The sequence below is a fragment of the Cyprinus carpio genome, unplaced genomic scaffold (assembly GCF_018340385.1).
Source record: "Cyprinus carpio isolate SPL01 unplaced genomic scaffold, ASM1834038v1 S000006798, whole genome shotgun sequence".
NCBI lineage: Eukaryota > Metazoa > Chordata > Actinopteri > Cypriniformes > Cyprinidae > Cyprinus > Cyprinus carpio.
Window position 1 is genome coordinate 172,389 of NW_024879384.1, and position 19,135 is coordinate 191,523.

At 41.4% G+C, this 19,135-nt stretch overlaps 1 pseudogene; it reads right to left on the minus strand.

The window, feature by feature from the left end:
• Window positions 1–719: 719 nt before the first annotated feature.
• LOC122144912 lies at window positions 720–4,824 on the minus strand (annotated as a pseudogene).
• Window positions 4,825–19,135: the final 14,311 nt, after the last annotated feature.

Consider the following 19,135-nt stretch of genomic DNA (forward strand, 5'->3'; position numbering starts at 1 on the left):
GTTCTTCACTTGAGATTAAGATTATGAAGCATTTAATTTTTTTAAGCACCTCCACAACCAAAATCAGACTTTAGTACATCGATTTAAGTTGAGAATACACTTCTTCTGAGGTTAAATACTGATTTAAAATTATAATAAGAAGAAACCAGGTAATAGCTATTATGATACTGTTGTTTGAAAATCACACAATCTTTGAATATCTATAGAAGGGGGGGAAAATAATGATATCTAAGGATTCATTGGGAAAATTGTTTTGTGATCGTAGCTTTCAAGATTTAAGGGAACTGGTTTGTGAGACAGTTAAAAGTTGAATGAACGCATACAATAACTCGTGTAAATAGGAAATAAAAAATTTGTGTCTGAGTCTTTGTCCTCTTCTAAACTCATGAACACTCCTTGTGTTGTCATCTTTTAGAGAAAGTCAATCATATGTTATGTGTGTGTGAAAAATATTCAGACAACCCCGTTGTTAATTGTTAAAATTTTAATAAGTAAACTGTTATTAATACCAAATTTGTGATAAAGTTACATTTATTTTGTAAAAAATTACGTATTCTGTAAGGTAACTGTACTCCCCAGACCTGAAATGGGGGTGATCCATTACACTTAAAATGAATTATGGTAGCCCTACAATGATAAAGTATGGGAGGGAGAAAACTGGATGATAATACACCATCTGTCTCTTTGGGCTCCTTCTCGCAAGCACGGTCCATCAATCTCTAATGCAGGTCTCTGATTTTTGGTCTCTGGTCTTCAAAAAAGTCCAGCCACATCTAGTGAGAAGTTGAAATTAAAAATAGTCATATTTCATACAATTGTACTGGTATGAATAAGAAATGCACAACTGCAAGGGAAGGAGGAAGATGACATCCATGTCCCTTAATGAAGCTAGACTCTTCATGCACGATCATGTGTGATGTAATGGGCTGGGTACCGTAACCCGGCACCCCACAGTAGTATGTACTGCCATCTGTGTCATTGACTAGACTGCCCACTTTTCGTGGGTTGTCCCAGAAATACTTAACTGTACCCATGTTGCCCCAAAGAGAGGAGATACTATTTATAAAAAACTTGTGAACGTGCTGCAAAATCAGACACAATGAGCAAGTTTTTAAATACTCAATTCATGCTCTGCATTTAACCCATCCAAAGTGCACACACACCCCTGCAGTGGGAGCCATTATGCTGCGGCCCAGGAGCAGTTGGGGGTTGGTACTTTTCTCAAGGGTTCTCAGTCATGGTATTGCCACCCGAGACTCAAACCCCGAACCTTAGGGTTAGTAGTCAAACTCTCTAACCACTAGCCCACGACTTAACTAAATGAAAGTTAGCACATAATTACTCACCCTCAAGGCATCCTAGGTGTATATGAATTTCTTCTTTCAGATAAATCCAGTCGGAGTTTTTATTAAAAATTGCTTTGATTTTCAGCTGTTTAATGGCACTCAGTGGGTGTTGCAGGCATCAGTCAAAAGAAATGAAATAAAAAATGTCTCACATGGCTCCAAGGGGTGAACAAAGGCCTCCTGTGGTGAATTGATGCGTTTTTGTATAAATATCCATATTCAAAAAGTAATAAGACTTTAATGTGCTTGCACCCAAAAGTTGTACACGGAAGCAGTTCTGGGCGGATAACGTATGGTATTTTCATTGCGCATGCACCGGTGAGTCTCGTGAAAACCAACGTTTGTTAACAGGAGCAAAGGAAGCAAAGTTTCCTTACTTTAGCAAAGGAAAGCCAGTCTCCCCTTGGCATATATCAAATCCTCGACATTCTTCTTACAAATCCTCGTTTTGTACTTGTAATTAGTGACCATTGTTTTGTTTTGATCTCTCCGCTGCACTTCTGCGTTCGACACTCTGAGCGGCGCATGCGCAAACCCGACCTCATACTGTACGCCACCCACTGGGAGCTGCTTCTGTGTACAACAGTGAGCGCAAGCTAGATTAAATTGATTATTATGTTTTAATATGCGTATTTTTCTACAAAAAATGCATTGATTCGCGATAGGAGGTTCACCCCCAGAGTTGGTGAGACACTTTTTATTAAGGATGGGCACTTTTTATTTCACTTCTTGGGGGACGATGCACTGCCACATCCAAGTGCCATAAACAGCTTGAAAGGTCCGCAAAGACAATTTTAATATAATCTCTGACGGATTGTCTGCTGATCCCTTATGGATCATAAAATTACTTTAATGGTCATAAAAATGACTAATATTATATATATAAACTTTGGTTTACAGTCAGTGAGGTCTCGTTTGGGATCTGGAGTGATCATAAAAATGTTGTTCATGCGATGTTGAAAGTCTGGATTTCTGGTCCATCAGCTCCATAGATGCCTGACGCCACGGACATGGCCAACTGAAAGATTGGTTGTCTGTTGGGTCCAGAGGTCAAGGGAAGTAGGACTGCTGCGTTTATTTGGACTAGGTCTTCAAGGCCATAATGTACAAACCAATTGAAATGAGTAACCATCTGGGGATAGGTAAGCGGGGGCCTGTATGTTTTGGAACGGCAGGGGTTGTAGCGAGAAGCGCTGGTAAAATCACGAATGGGCCAAGTGTTATTGGGACACTTGGTCTCTTGAGAGGTTCATGTACATCCAGAGACAGTCCCCACCCTTTGATGGTTGCTTATCCTTTAACTCCTTCAAACACCACTCTGAATTTATCAGAGACATCTAGTGTAACATTGATATAGTTCCCAGGAGCCTTGAAGTCCCCTAGGTTGTACAAAGTATAAGTTACCCATAGGCTAAAATGATTTATCTATTGGTGTTTAAAAACATAAAGAAATGATTACCTACTGATCTTCTGAATGAGTCTCTCGCAGGCTCCTTCTTTGGGGTTTGTTAACTGTGTATTCACGCACCCAGATGTTTACGTGGGTCATCAACGCCCCGCGTTGTTATAAGTGATAGAACTGCAGGGAGGCAATGTGAGCGTCTTTGTCGGGTAAAAGAGGCGACTTTCCAGGTACGCCTTGTCACCCTGGGTTCCTGTGGCTGTGCTGAAATGCATGAAGAACCCACCCCCTGTTGGAAAGTATAAACTTGTATTAGATAATAGACCATTAAGCCAGGTCTTCTCACTTCTCTACCTTACCAGTGGAGTTTACAACTCATTTTGTATGTCCATATTGCCAATCCTTGAATCAGAAATGTATAGAGAAGGTCAAAGAATATTCCTTAATATGGTATTAGTAACAAGTTTTTATCATGAAGACAAAGTGCCCACCATCATAAAAGAGGTATCAGTGTAGGATTATGGACTATGAAATTATTCAAACCTTTTTACAAAGTGGTGATATTATAAAAAAATAAACAAAATTAAACAAATAGTTCTTCCATGTGATACCATCCCATTTACAGCAGGTCTCGGCATAACTCGGTATGAGCTGATAAGACCTGAAACATAACATATAATAATGTATGTTTAAAAAAGTGAACTGACATTTCTACTTTATTATTCTCCTGCTATATATTTTGATTACTCTTGTTAAGTCATGGGAAATGGAAAATAGCGATTTTTTTTTTTCTGTTTACAGTTGGTGTAAAACTTGACCAAAAATAATATTATATCATGTGGAAAAAAAAAAAAGTTCAAATTTCCACACCAACACTCCTGCTTGATGTGACTCAACAGTGCAAGGACTCTGGACTTTGATGCATTACAACCAAAGATATTTGCTTTTATATGGAGTTTGGACAAATGAGGTTTCGCAATGTGCGGAGCGAACTCGAGCATGATGGTGCAAAAATTGGAAAAAAACATTTGGCAAAATTCCTCTTAACGCACTTGCAATTAATTTTTAATTGCTAGTGATTTCCCCCTGTGGCTTCAAAAAATGGCCACTTTTCATTGTAAATTGAATGCAGAACTCAGGTGGGTTGTGTTGGGTTGAATCCCTGCTTTTGTGGTTAGGGGGTGTTCAATACCTTTACATTGACCCAGGTTGGTTGCCAGTCCGTCTGTGGACCGCCCTTTACTCTGTGTACACGAGCCCCATTTGGCATTTCCACCATCACACCTGGATCATACCCAACAGATATTTGGCTCCTCAAACTGGCAAGAGTCCAAAAAAATTGAGGCTGAGAGTGGAAAGAAGTATAAAAAAATGTTTTAGGGACAAGATGAGTATGATGAAGCAAAGATTAGTTGAGCCAAGTAGTCTTTATTCAGTCAAACTAATGTCAATATATTTATAAAAAACAATGGAGGGATTATTCCACAGAGAATGCTTAATCGTTAACTTACTAACAATTGTTCTAGCCGGTTCAGCTTGAGCAGGTCAACTGTCCACTACCTCCATGCTTTGACCAATCACATCCAGGGAATCTGGAATTTTTAGTAAACAATGGTTGGGCTTACTGCCTTTGGCTGGAAGTCTTCCTTACTGTAGTGCATGACTGACCCATAATCATAGGGCACACCAGAGAGAGCATTGACCTCCGTTTCATTTATGTAAATTAAAGTTGTGCTCATGACCTAAAGTAAGGAACAAACCAACGAAACAGTTAATTAACAACTTATTTTAGCATTTAATATTAGTATAATTTATGGATTTTAGGAGTTTTGGGCAAAGACAGAATGATGTTATTTATTGATGCATGTGTTTAAGAATTCAATATTTACCCTCTTTAATCTGGTGCCCACACTGATGGTTGACGTAGTCGTCTCTGGTCAGAATCTGATTGCTCGTGGCCAGAAACCCAGCGCATGCAGAAACCTCATGCTCTACTATTCCTAAATGGTCCACAGTTTGCACCAATTGACATTGTTTTGTTCCCCATCCGTCGATTCCCCCACCTTTGAGTAACATACTGATTGAACATACAAAACAATCAACTATTTCATCACCCTGAATTTCATTTTCTTTGCAATATACACACATTAGATACAAGCCAGTGGAATAAAGTCCCAATGTTTGCAAATGCCGAACAGGTCATAACATGAGTATTTGCATGAAATATTATTGAATAAATTGAAGCGAATTAAAGCCACTGAAGTGCTTGAAGAAGCAAGTTGAAGGTTTTTCAAAGCTGGTCACAGTTGTTCCAAAAAGTTTGCTTGGAAGTGAGTAATTCCCATGTTTTACATCAAGATGTCTTCACAAAAAACTGATTAAACCTGCCAAACTAAAACTAGACCCAAAGGCAACAGATAACTCGCCTAATGTGAAAAAAAAGATGACGTAAAAGTAAATGGTAGCAAAATAAAAGCGAGAATGTGGAGATGGCTAATGAAGACCATTTTGTAGGCAATATTTAAAATCTTTAAAGGAAGGGTCTATGAGAAGCTGGTGGCTTTTAAGTGAACAATGGTCCAAAACAAATTGAAATTTAATGAAGGCGATTCAGTTCAACATAAGAAGAGGTGATGAGTGCACACAAAAAAAAAAAAAAGAGTCAAGGGACTACTTGGAGATACAAAATTGATCATCTTCACAAGAATCGTGATCTTAAGGAGAGGGTTAGAGAAAAGGAAATGAGGTGGTGTCTCCGTATCAAAGGAAATAGAAGAGAAAAAAAGATTTGAAAATTATAAGCCTCACCTTGTCAAAAATTTTTCCCCCATAACCAATGATAGATCCAGATTTACTTGATTGTGGTAAAGTGGATTCCTTTTTTTTTTGTTTTTTTTTTTGAAAGCAAAATGGAATGTAAATTTTAATAATGGATCAATCTAGCTCTAACTGTAGGTCCATGGAACCTGCAAGGATCTTCCCCAATAAAAGGGCGATTAGTTGAAGGTTGTGGTAGGGGGCTCTTTCTTTTTTTTTTTTCCAAGACTGTTTATTAATGGTTGACAGAGCTGTTATCTATATATGATTAATAAATAATGATGATATAGGACAACCACATCAAACAATTAATATGGCATATTAGTTTGCTTAGATAAACGTAAATCAATATTTAAATCAATGGGCTGCAAAGGGATCTTACAATCTTTGGAGATATGTTCTGAGGGTTGTCACTTGTCCCCCTAAAAATAGCCCATTAAAACAACCAGTCGGTGTATTGTAAAGTAACAAGGGTTTATACTTTAAATAATTGTATAAGTACTAAAACAAACACAACCAGAGGCAAAAATGCAGCTATTAAGTAGGGAACATTTTGAGTCTCCACCTCCATTGCCTCACAGTGCTGTGGTCCAAATCCAAATGCGCTCCGCTTGTACATCACCTACTGTACACACACACACACACACACACACACACCACACACACACACACACCACACACACACACACACACACACACACACACACCCACACACACACACACACACACAACACCCTCCGGTGAGGGGAGAGCAAATTCATAGGGGGGGAAATAAAAGGGAAATTCAAGGCTTTTTTATCATTTAAACATCAAAGGGTGATTATTTTCTTTTTAATACAGTGATGCCAATGTTTTTTTCGAGAGTCACTAGTTACAATAAAACATTCCCAGTGGCAGGGTTTTTTTTTTTTTTTTTTTTTTTTTTTTACAAGAAAACACCTTCCAATACTTCCCCAAAAAATAGCCCAAACAAACCCCGGTTTTTCGAGGGGGACCCCGGTAAAAACAGTCCCGGGTTTTTAAAAATAATGTTTTTGGGGTCATTTTTCCCCCCCAGGCCCGGGGAAAAAAAAACCCCACAAGGGGACAGTAAAATTTTTAAATTGTTTTATTTGTGTCCCTTCAAAAATCAATTTTTGAGAAATTTTGTTTATTGTCACCCACCAAGGTTAGACCGGGTGGTCTTTATGAAACAGCCCCTATAGCTGGCGTCAAAATACCCATCAAGGTGGATGTTTTTAAATCAGCATTTTTTAAAGGTAGCTCTAGGGGGCGGTATGGGATCAGAAGCCCGCCAAATGTATGCAGTCATGGATAAAAAAAAAATAACAAGCGTTGAAACCAAAATTTTAAAAAACGCAAGAAAAATTATATTCCACAAAATTTAAAATGAAAGCAAAGTTTTAGAATAGCAAACAATGGTTCGGATCAAAAAATAATAAGTGCAAAAATCAAAAATATTTATAATGTGTGGGCTAAGAAAAAAAATATGAACATGATTGCAGGGGATTTAAACAGATTTTTAAAATTCATTGCACAGAAACTGAAAAAGGGAGACTGCAAAAATTAGCCGACTTGCACACAAAATCCATGTTCCTTAGTTATTATTTCTCTTTTAATGGGTGACATTGTTTTTTTTGGTTGGTTGTTTGTTTTGATGCTCTCAGGACATTTTCTGCTCATAATTTTATTTTTTTCGAACTGATTGAATCATCATTTATTTTTGTATGCGTAGTGCTCTAATTTTACGGTTGCAGCGTTACGGAGGGGGGGACAAAGGCACTTAGGTTCACGGCAGGTTTGTCATGGCGGACAACAACAAATCAGGGGACCAGTACGTTGAACACATGTTTTGGCAAAAAAAAAGCACTTCAGATCTTAAGGAGAGCGGACCAAGCCATATTAAACAAAAGAAGGGAATGTGATATCAGGGGTCATGGCCACAAGCTAGCTGCGTGTCGTAGGGTGGTAACGTACATCCTTAATGTCAGGAGAACGACTGTCTTGAGGGAAAAATTGAGGGGGGAAAAATACAAATTATCAAGACACCCAAGAATAATGCGGTAAACCAAACCTGCGTGGACCATGGAGAGAAAACGGGGAATCACGACCACTCAGCACGATTCAAAGTAGGGCACGTGCAGATTTTGGGGTTCATTGCATATCTTAATATTAAAAGAAGCACGGGCATTGATAAGAACGTTCAGCACGGATATCATCAGGAAAACAACGTCCTCTAAATGAGCATTCGAACTGGATGGTCGCTGAGCCCGAAGACAGAGAATATTTTAAAGACTAGCATTAGAAACCAACCACACACGGAGCAGTTGGCTTATTAAGTGAATTGACCAATCAGACAAAGGTGTGCAGCTGAGTCATGACGCTTAAAATGCTGGCGTTTTCTTCATTGGTCATATATCCGAATACTTCTGCAAATTCTATCATCAAGAAACAATGCAAATGGCTGGAAGCGGCATTGTTACGAATCTGTGATATTGGGTTATAGTGTAAAAGCCTTCAGTGATTTTAATGGCAGTTTTGAGACTGCCAAATCGGGGGAATGCGCGGTAAAAATGGGGTTGGATGAGAAAAAGATTTTATATAAAATTGTTAATACGATAGTGTTATGAAACCGGCGGACAGTACAATGAATTGTTATTCTAGCTTAAACTTTCAATGTTAAATTTACATTAAGAATGCGAACTCGAGGCTGGTATACCTAAATGGGGAGTAGCCGATTTTTTCGAATTTCCTATATAGGATTAGATAGATGGCCCGCGCTGAGTCGTAGCGAAATAGAAACTTTAGGTTATCAATATTGTGAGCTAAGTGTTATTTACACACGCCCTATTGTTCTTGTACAACTGTGTTCTTTACTTAGTTCCCTTGGCGTCTTTGAAACTTTTGTTTAAATCACATTCAACCCTGTGCAGAATTCGAATGTACTTCTGTAAAAAATCAATGTTTTACCAATCAAAGGGAAATATCAATGTATATTATATTTCCTTTTTAACTCAGGGAGGGAATAATAAACTGGAGAAAAGAGGAGGGAAATAGACTATTAATAACAGAACAAGGGGGGGAATAAAAGGAGAAAATGATTCACTGGTTTCAGGATTTTTCCACACAGTAAATAAAATTATTTAAATAAGCAATATGAGGTTTCAACAAATTCACACAAATGAAATAAAACGCTTAAAAACAAGTCAACAATGTCACATTCACTCTTTTGAACAAACCCTATACATATTGTTTCCCTCCTGTTGGCTTACTTCAAATTGAGGCCCCAGGTCGAAAACTCTGAATCAAACTTAATAAAACTTTCAAACAAATACTAAGCTCGGCAATATGAGCTCAACCGTCCCCTCAATCAATATGAATGCAGTTCGTTTATTTTCATCGTTGGCAGGGCCTTGTTTGATGCTGGGTAATCTGTGGTACAAACGAATAGGTTCAGTACGACCGCTTCACTCAACAACTGAGCAACCAAAACAAAAATAAAATAACACATGGGTTGAACACATACAATGCAGAAGGCAGCTCTGTTTCACCTCATTGAAAGGTTAGATGGGAGCGTCAACTCCACTAGCGCGGCGATTTCCTTAAGGCCAAAGAGGAATCCGAGCAGAAATCCGTAGCTCACAAGTCAATCTGTAACATCATCATCTGAAACTGCCAGATATTCCTCATCTTACCGGGACTCGCCAACTAAACCACTTCCATCCCGAGCAAGATAGTCACTGTTCATTCTCTATAATTAGTCCACTCTCTGCTGCATTAGTAAATGGCGGCTGGGAATTAACACAACCAGAAAATATTTTGAGGATAAATGCAATTCTTACCACGTCTCTGTAGTATAAGTTTCTGTTCGGGGGATTCCTGACAAAACACCTTAACTACATAAAACTATTGAATCGGGCAGTCTTGATTAGTACATGATGGACGCTTGTGAAACAATAGGTGGCGGGTCGTGTGGTCTGGCGTATTCTTTCTCGTGCCTCCAACAATGCTTCAGCGTTCTAACTATTGCCCTCCATGTATTCCCGCCCCCTTCACCTGAATCTAGAGCATAGCTTGGCACACAACGGGACAATCGATTATAATTTGGATAAAACAGGAAGAAATATAAAAATACAAAAAACTCACAGGGCTATCACTTAATTAACCTGGAGCACTTATCCAAAAACCATCCTATACACTTTATGACGATTAGGCGCATATGGATATATATAAAAAAACAACACTCATAACTTTTACATGGGTTTTACAATGGATCGATTAAGGCATGACTCCCATAATCGGTTTAATTAGAGTAAACAGACAACGTTGGAATGTGGCTACTGCGCCCCATGACCAGTTAATAGATACCTTCTTTAGGCTTCCTTGACCAGCACTATGTTTTGTATAAGATACTATATTTTGTAAATAACCGACACCTGCAATTATGCAATAAAGTTTGACGCTTATGACTGTATTCTATGCCCATGTGTCCATGATAAATGAGCTTATTGTGTTTTCATTTACAAATGGAAACTCGTGAATGATTAATTCCTCAACGAGAAAACTTGCTATAGTAGCGTATTTATAATTATGGTCTATTTAAGTAAGCCAAAATAAAATTAAAAGTAAATGATTAGTTTAAACGCATTCCAGCAAATATCCCAGTCAGCAAATCAACTTTTATTTTGGATTTCGAGCAGTTACAGTAGTTATTATTTAAAAATGCATTCAGATATTAATATAACGCCGAATCCGTAAAATATACCGCAATAATACCGCCAGGCTGACTAGCTAATATACAAATATTCGGGTAGGGCTAGGACAATCACCTGTACTGGACTTATAAGCCTGTGCGGAATTGGATAAAAATGCTTTTTCTGTAGGCCTATTTTATATTATGACATTATGTACCAATTATGATAACTTCAACTTTGAATGCTGACTACGTCTTTTACTACAGCTCGGCAGCCAAGGCCTATGGACGCAAAATCATTAATAATGTAATAATTTCTATAAATAAATAATATAATAATTTCTTATTCAAAATAAAATATTAATGAATCTATCTGCATTTAATTGCTCATGTATCCTCATTTGCTCAATAAATAGTTGAATGCAGCCTTGCATGGCTATCACGGCAGGTCGCGAACACAGTTTGTGCATTAAACCTCCTCGTTAAGGCTCGCGACGCAGGTATACCGCGTCTCACCTCAATATTACGTACTCTCGTGGCACAATATATAATCACTGTGTCTCACAACAAAATAAGTGGAGTCAGACATGTCACTGTGCATGATGCAGATCCCTTTAGAACACATTTGGTGTGACGAATGTCTGAATCCCTAAATACATCACCAAAATCTATTTGGCCAGTGTTAGCGCTCAAGCAGTGCCCGCTGCGCAATTAGGTGAGCTTTGTCAGCATACTGTGCATATTTGATCACAAATAATTCCTTTCAGAAAAGCTAAATCATCTGCTTGCACTAGGAAACCTGGCTAAAACCAAATTATAGCTCTTCCTTCAAAAAGAGAAGTGTAGCTCCTCTTCAGAGGACACGATAAGTTTTAGGAGATGCGTTGGAGTAGCCCCCGGTGGCGGAGCCTGCGTCCACGGTTATCGCACGACTGCACGCCCCCCGGTTTTTGCTTGCACACAAGTATACGCGCCCCTTCCCACCCCCCAGGTGCGCACGGTTGGGCGCAGCGATGGGGGGACGCTATGAAAGGTGCAGGCCTTCCCGTTTATGGGGCCTACAAAGCACTGAAGCGACGTTAGCAGCCTTTCTGATTGTCAAAAAACGGCTAAAAGTATTGCGCTTTCGAGGCTGCGGCCTTCTCTAGAAAGTAGGCCCCACGTCTAAGCCACGCTATCCCGTTCTGTGGTTGCCAAAGAATGTTTCGTCTTTGAAAAACAACAAATTGAAGATATTGTGGATTGAAAACAGGGAGGCTTGAGACTGTCCCTAGACTGACCAAGAAAGAAGTAACATTGTCAAGGTCTAGGAGAAAGTAGAAAAGCCATTCATACAGGAATCGTCGTGTAGCGTGAACCAGACAAATTAAAGATTCGATAGGGAGCCTGGTTGAAAAACATTTTGTTTCACTCCACAGAAAGGGCAGCATGGTTGTAAATCAACTCCCAGAACCACAGGCTGGTAACCAACCAAGTTCTCACAGAACAGCTTTAGAGAGCATCAGAGAACATTAACCCGATTAGAAAACAATTATGACAGTTTCACCTCAGCAAGCAGAGATTGTCTAATTTGGGGCAAGTAATCGAAAAGAATTATGGATAGTCTCAACCTCACATGCAAAGCCACATGAGAGTAAACAAGATCGTTGGATTGATTCCTCCCCACCTAGCAAAAACCAGACTGGAAATTCCTAAGGAGACCTGTTAACCCTCTGGTCTTCCACAGGTATGACCATCCCTACTCCCCAGAATGGCACAGAGAATGCCTTCCAATGCATATATGCACCAAAATGAACTCAAAAAAAGACTTCTAAATGGATATCAGTCCATTGCTTAACTCTATATCATACATGTAGAACCCACACATTTGATTATAATGTTTCTAATCACTTATTGTGTATGTCTTTGAATAGCTTAAGGGATCATATTCATGTTTAGTAATGGTGTTGTGTTCGAATCTTCTTGCTTGAAAGGTTTCTGACCATCAGTTGTTTGTCAAATGTATCATATTCTTGTTAATAGGAATCATGTCCAAATTTATACCCTGCAAGAGCGGGAAAATTCGGACCTAGTGCCTGATAAAGATAACCTTTATGATTTTCTTGAATGGGGTGGGAAAAATAGGAAACACCGGAGGAGGGAAAAGACATACTTAATTGGTCAAGACAACATTTTGAGGTGTGGCCAAAAGGCCAGTTTTTAAATAATCAGGACACCATTCAAATTTTGCTTTTTAGCTTTGTAGCTGTTCGTTTAGCTTTTGCTATCAGTCATGCCAGCTTTTAGCCTGCTCCTAGCTTTAGATTTTAGTTTAGCTTTAGTCATGCTTGTGTTCGATCACTTTTAGCGTTCTTCGAGCAAACCGTTCAGCGTGGCTTCGGCCTGCCCCCAAAAGCCTGATGCTTACCTGCAGCCTACGATCCACTATGAAAGAAACACCACCTACGTCTCGGCAAAACTTTACTTCTGGTCTTTTACTTAGTTTACTTGTTCGTTTCGTTTGAGAAGTTTTGTGCTTGTTCTGAGTTAATTTTGTAACGCCGTGTCTCCGAGTCTGACCTCGAGTGCCCGCTGAACTTCCTCCACCCAAACCCAACCTTTCCACAGCTTCAGGCGTACGCCCAACCACGGGCTTCCCAAGACGGTCACTTCACCGACTACTGTGAACTTCAAGCCAATCACACACACACTCGGGAAAACCCCCTGTTCAGGCCGACAACAAAGGGAACCCCAGTTACAACCGGCATCAACAAGTAACGGACCTCCAGACTCTGATTCTGTTACTGGTGTTATCGAATATAATTTCGTCTGCGCTCATTGTAGGAACTCCCCCCTGCGAGGGTTGTAATTAAGTGGATTAAACTGGTTGTTTATGTCTATGCAATTTTCGCGTATTGCTGTTAAACTTGGGATTTAACATTCTCATTCTCTTAAACTCATCCTTTCCTAACTTTCTATTCTTCCTGCAACCTGTGTGAATGTGTGGAGTGCGGGGCTTATGTGTAATTAGTTTAGATGTCTTAGATTTATCTAATAAAGCCCTTATTCATATTGAAAAGAAGTACTTGTGTTGTTTGTGCTCACAAGTAATGTCTCTTAAAACTGCCGATCTGTTCTGTGTATTAATAGTGTGTCACTCTACTTTGGATATTAATATCCAGCGGGCAGATTTTGATGTTCAACGCTCGTCCGTGAATCGCTGGCCGTCTCAGTGCTAAGCCGTGAAACAGTGATCTGTTCAAATTCCCTAAATTTTCATTTTGGTGTGGAGTAGAAACCTTTAAGGGTCCCGCCGCTACTGCACCCGGGCAGTTAAGGGCGAGTGCTTATGATCAGCATACGGACCTCAGATACTTGCGCGTCCATCCTTCGTTGCTCGAGAGACCGTCCAAGGGTCATGTGAGCCTGGCCCGTTTATGACAGCCTTTCAAAAGCCCCCACTTGGGGTGGTGGGGCCGGGCCCGCAGGACATTGGACATCTTCTGTTGTAGAATTTCCCGCCACTTCTGCGGGACCCTATGCAGGAGGAAAATCAGTGACTACCTTCATCTGGCGGAGACCCGATTTTAAGGTCAGGAGATCGTGTCACTCCTAGAGAAAGGGGCTATAGAGGAGTACCCCCAAACTCAGATGGAGTCAGGCTTTTACAGCCAGTATTTTGTTGTGCCCTAAACGATGGTGTGGTTTACGTCTTTTACTGAGTCGTCTCTAAATCTTGTGCTCAGAATACGTACGTTCACGATGCTACGTAAAGCATTCTGTTCAGATCCAATCCGAGGATTGGTTGTAACCTGATCTTAACGGATGCATACTTTCACCTCCAGACGATTATTCCAGAGACATACAGGAAGTTCCTCAGGCTTGCTTTCGAGGGCAAGGCTTACCACTTGTGTTCTCCCATTAGGACTCGCTTTGGCTCTCATCGAAACTTTTACAAATCTATGGATGCAAGTCTGGCCCCGTTGCGCTCAAAGGTTTTCAGAATTTTGAACTACCTGGGACAATTGGCTATATTAGCTCAATTCAGGATCAGGAATGACACATCGAGATTGGTACCGATCATCTGAGGAGCCTAGGATTACAGCCGAACCTACAAAGACTTGTCATGCTGCCGTGTCAGCAAAACACCTTTTTGGGGGGGATTGGATTCTTGCATGATGCGGGGCACCTCTGTCTCCGCAATGTACAGTCATCCAGGACTTGTCTAAGTCAGTTCAAGGACAGGGCGCCTTGTACGTGTAGGCGTGTGTCTCAGACTGTCGGGGCAGATGGCAGCACGCGTTAGTTCAGTGGGCTGCTCCATATGCGACCATTCCAGTGGTGGGAACCAAGAGCAAAAAATTTCACTTCATGTTCCTCCGCTTAAGCAGATTTTAAGGTGGACACAGCAAGGGCTATTGCATGCTCTAGAGCCCGTAATTGAGATCGCCAGTAGTTCCTTCAAGAAAGGAGTCTCAGCTGGGGCACGTTGTGTCATCGTAAGGCCATCACTACGGACGGAACGTGCCGTTGTCACGGGTCTGGGTGGACAGGTCCATCCCGCGGAGTGGACTCGCGCGCGAAGACGGCGCGTACGCGTAGCGAAGCGCGCACTCTGTGAGAGTATGGACAGGTGCGTAGGTGTGGATATGCTCGGCAACAATTGTGGTCTGGCACGTAAAACGTTTGGCAGATGCTAAGCCTTCTTCCTGACTCTCAAAAAACAGTTTTTACGCCCCGAATCAGCTTTGACATGGGTTTGTCACGTGTTTTGTCAGGAATCTACTACCAACAAGATAGTTGGTTTAGTACCTCCATCTCCCAAGGCGGATTACATCCCACCCCTCTGTGCAGGCTGGCGAGGCATGTTCTTCTTTGGACTCAGACAAAGCTCCTGGCGAATCAGAGTCAGTCAATGTCCCAGGTCGCATGAACTCAAAAAGTGGAACGTGCGTCTCTAGGACAGAGTCTGGAGGATGGAGAATGGAGATTTGAACCCCCAGGTGGTGGAATCTCATATGGCAGAGGTTTCGGACGGGCGGAAGGGGACTTGTTTGGCTTCGAGCATGGACTATGCACTGACCGCTCTGGTTTTCTCAATGTCTCACTATCGCCTCAGGGCTAGATGCTCTGGGCCCATGAATGGAGCAGAATCAATCTTTACGCTTTTCCCCCATCTGGCTGGTTGCTCCCAGTATTCTGTTTTAGGAGTATGGATCCGAAAGAGTGGCGCACTTTACTGCTGGTGGCCCCGTGGTGGCCCATGCAGTTGTGGGTTCTCGGACCTGTTCAGTCGGCTGGCCGGCCCTCCATGGGAGGTTCCCATTCATGCATGATCTTTCTGACACCAAGTTCGTGGCATTATTTTGGCATCCTCAACTGGAATTATGGAGGTTATGGCTGTGGCCCCCTGAGCGGAATGTGCTAATGTGTTGCAGTCTCTCTTCGACAAGACCAACAGACCCTATTATAAATTCGAGGGTAACCTCCACAAGACCGCTTAGATGCTTTCAAGTGGAGAATTTTTGCCTCTTTGGTGTAGACACACGCATTCTAGATACAGTCCATTACTCCATCAGTTGAGTACTGGAATTTCTTCAAAAGTCTGTTTTTCTGAGGGAGTTACCCCACCACTCTTAACATGTAAATGGCGGCCCTATCTGCAAGGCATGCACATCGTGGGAGGTGTTTCAGTTGGTCATCAAGCATTCGAGAGGGCTAGGCCGTCACCAACCAGGCACAAGTTCCTTTTTGGGACTTATCGATTGGTTTTGGACAGTCCCGACCGGCCCATCCTTTTGGCCATTGGAGTCTGTGTCAGAGAAGTTTTGACCCTCAAGATGTTTCTTTGGTGTCTTCATCCTCCGTTAAGAGAGTAGTGATCTGCAGCCCGCAGGCTCTCTCCATCAGCCCTTCATGTATGTACTTGCCCCGTCTGGTTAAAGTCTTTTTTTTTTGCGACCTAGGCCTGTTATGTTCCTAAGTCCGCTTCGACTCCATTTTTGCTTTCAGCAGTGGTCTTGGAGGCCTTCTCCTCTGCTTGGAGGCCTTCTCCTTCAGGCTATCTGGTCAAGTGCCCAGTGAGGGCACTTAGGATCTAAGGGGCCTAATGCATGGCTCAGTGGCGGATCTTTGTACTCAGTTGTTTGTATTTTTTGGTGGTAAGAGCAGATTCTGCTGCCACCAAACAGCTAATGTCAGACTGATAGTGGGAGGCCATTTCTCTGGCTTATGAGGCATGTGGCTTGTCTTCCATCTAGGGGTGCATGATCATTCTGCTGCCAAGAGCAGTGGCTGCTTTCAGGCTTTCTTCAAAGGGTCCTAGATTGAAGAGATATTTATGCTGTAGCAGGATGTCCTCTCCGCACCTTCACCGAAGTTCTACAGTCTGGACGTGAGGCCAAGCCCCTGCCTCCTGGGCCCCATATCCCAGTCAGAGACACTTTCCCTTGGCTTCCCAGCTGGCCGTTAAAGGTACATCAGACATTATGGTATAGTTTCCATAGCCATGACGCCATCGCAGCATAGAAGTGAAACCAATGAGAGGGAACATCTTGGTTACATATGTAACCATGGTTCCCCTGAATAGTTTAACGGATACCGCGATGCGGCCGCTCCATACCTTTGATAGCGCTTCCCTTCATAAACAAGTGGAAATCTGATGAAATAGCGCACAGCACGCTGATATAGCTCACCCATGTGCCTTTGGGGCAGTGCTAAGGGATATCTGGCTAATAAACTGGCATGTGATGATAAGCAGCTCATTATCTGCCACAATCAAGGTGTGTTCCCATAGTGATGATGTCATCAAAGAGCATCTCGTTCCCTTTTCAGGGAACCAAGGTAACATACGTAACTGAGATGTTTTTCCCCTTTCATTTTGTTATCACATTCTGTGCTGCTTCTTTCCAAATGCTGCGGTTAGAGTTTTAATGTAAATCAGGTTGACTTAAGTGTCACTGGCTGTTCCACTAGTTCTTTGATTGACAGCCTCCTCCTCCAGCCAATCAAGTCGCGAGAGGTGTCGATGTATCACTCCAACGCGCCTCATTAATGCTTCGATGCTCAGCGTTCACCACTCGACTGTACAGGTGAAAAATGGATAACATCAGTTGCAATATCTTTCCATACAGGACAATCGCTATATGTGTCTGTATTGTTACCGATGCACGCCTACCTGCGATCCGTTAATGTTAAATGAGCTTCACCCCAGCTAGTCACGGTCATGTTCATATTTATTCGCTTTTTATGGTCACATCAAAGGGAGCACCCACTATATGCACTAGCTTCTCGCGAAGTTACTTCGCTGTTATATGCGGCTGGCCCACCTATACCTAACTGATAATAAGTCTTGTTATGGTTATTACTGGGGTCCGTGACCCAAAGCTATGGGGTACGCAAAATAATTTGCTAATGTTATACCAAATTTTCCAGACTACAAGACACGTTTTTTATCTTCTGAAATGTGCTATGATTTATATTTCAAAGTGAAGGCCTGCATTTAATGTCAAATAAGCTAAACGTAAACACTTAAAAGCAGACACTTCCACAATGTGGAACAAGGGTGCGGGAAAAAAGCATAAGCATACAAAAAATTAAAATAGGGAGCAGAAAATATCTGAGAGCACAAATATACCAAGGAAGACATGATTTTGTATGCAAGTCGGATAATTTGCAATATTATTTCAGTTTTGTGCAATATTATTTTAAATGTGTCTAAAGTTTTGATTCATGCTTACTAATTTTATAAATGCCTTATAAAACTTTTGATTTACACTTATTATTTTTTGATCCGTGACCATTATGTGCTATTCTGGAAAAATTTGCTTTCATTTTCAAATTTTGTTCAATATATTTTATACTTATAAATAATAAAGTAAATCAATGTCGGGTCATCCAACCAGATGACCCGACAGTAGTTGCTCGCATTTCAGCCTGTCTGAGTGACATTTCTAGCTGGATGAATGACCATCACCTTCAGCTCAACTTACTAAGACTGAACTGCTGGTGGTTTCCAGCTAACCCATCGTTTCATCACAACTTCTCTATACAGCTGGGTTCATCAACCATAACTCCTTCCAGGACAGCAAGAAACCTAGGAGTTGTGATGGATCATCAGTTAAGCTTCACCGACCATATTGCTACAACGACCCGGTCCTGCAGATTTGCCTTATACAACATTAGGAAGATTAGACCCTTCCTGTCAGAGCAAGCCACCCAACTTCTTGTCCAAGCTCTTGTTCTCTCCAGACCCTGGATCGTTAAATGCTCTTCTGGGGGCCTTCCCTGCATGTACGTGATCGAGCCTCTACAAACTGATCCAGAATAGTGCAGCAGCGAGGTTGTCTCAATGAGCAAATAAACAGCTCATGTGAGCTCCTCTCCTCTATTAGGTTTACACTGGCACCAGTAGCCGGCTCGCACTTCAAGATTCAACGGTACTGATGCTTGCCTACAAGACCTGACCCACTGGCACGGCGCCAACATACCTAACACTCACAGTTCAGTCTTATGCGCCCTCAGTAAGTTGTGTGCTCTGCAAGGGTGAACGACGTCTTGTGGTGACACCACTCCCAAAGCGGTCAAACATCACTCTCAGCTGACTTTTTCCTGGCGCGCCCAGCTGTGGAATGAACCTCGCGGATCTCAATTCGAAACAGCTGAGTCTTTACTCATTTTCAAAAAAACATCTAAAGACTCCATCTTTTCGGCTTCAGTAATTCTAACCAACTAATACTAGTACTTACCTTTTTCTTTTTCTTTTGTCTATCATATCTCAAAAAAAAAAAAAAAAAAAAACCCTGGCTACGGTTCTGTACTAGACTAACTGAGACTTGTCATAGTTAACTTGTATACCAAGAGCTGTTCCCCTGGATCTGATTGTTTCTACTGTTCATT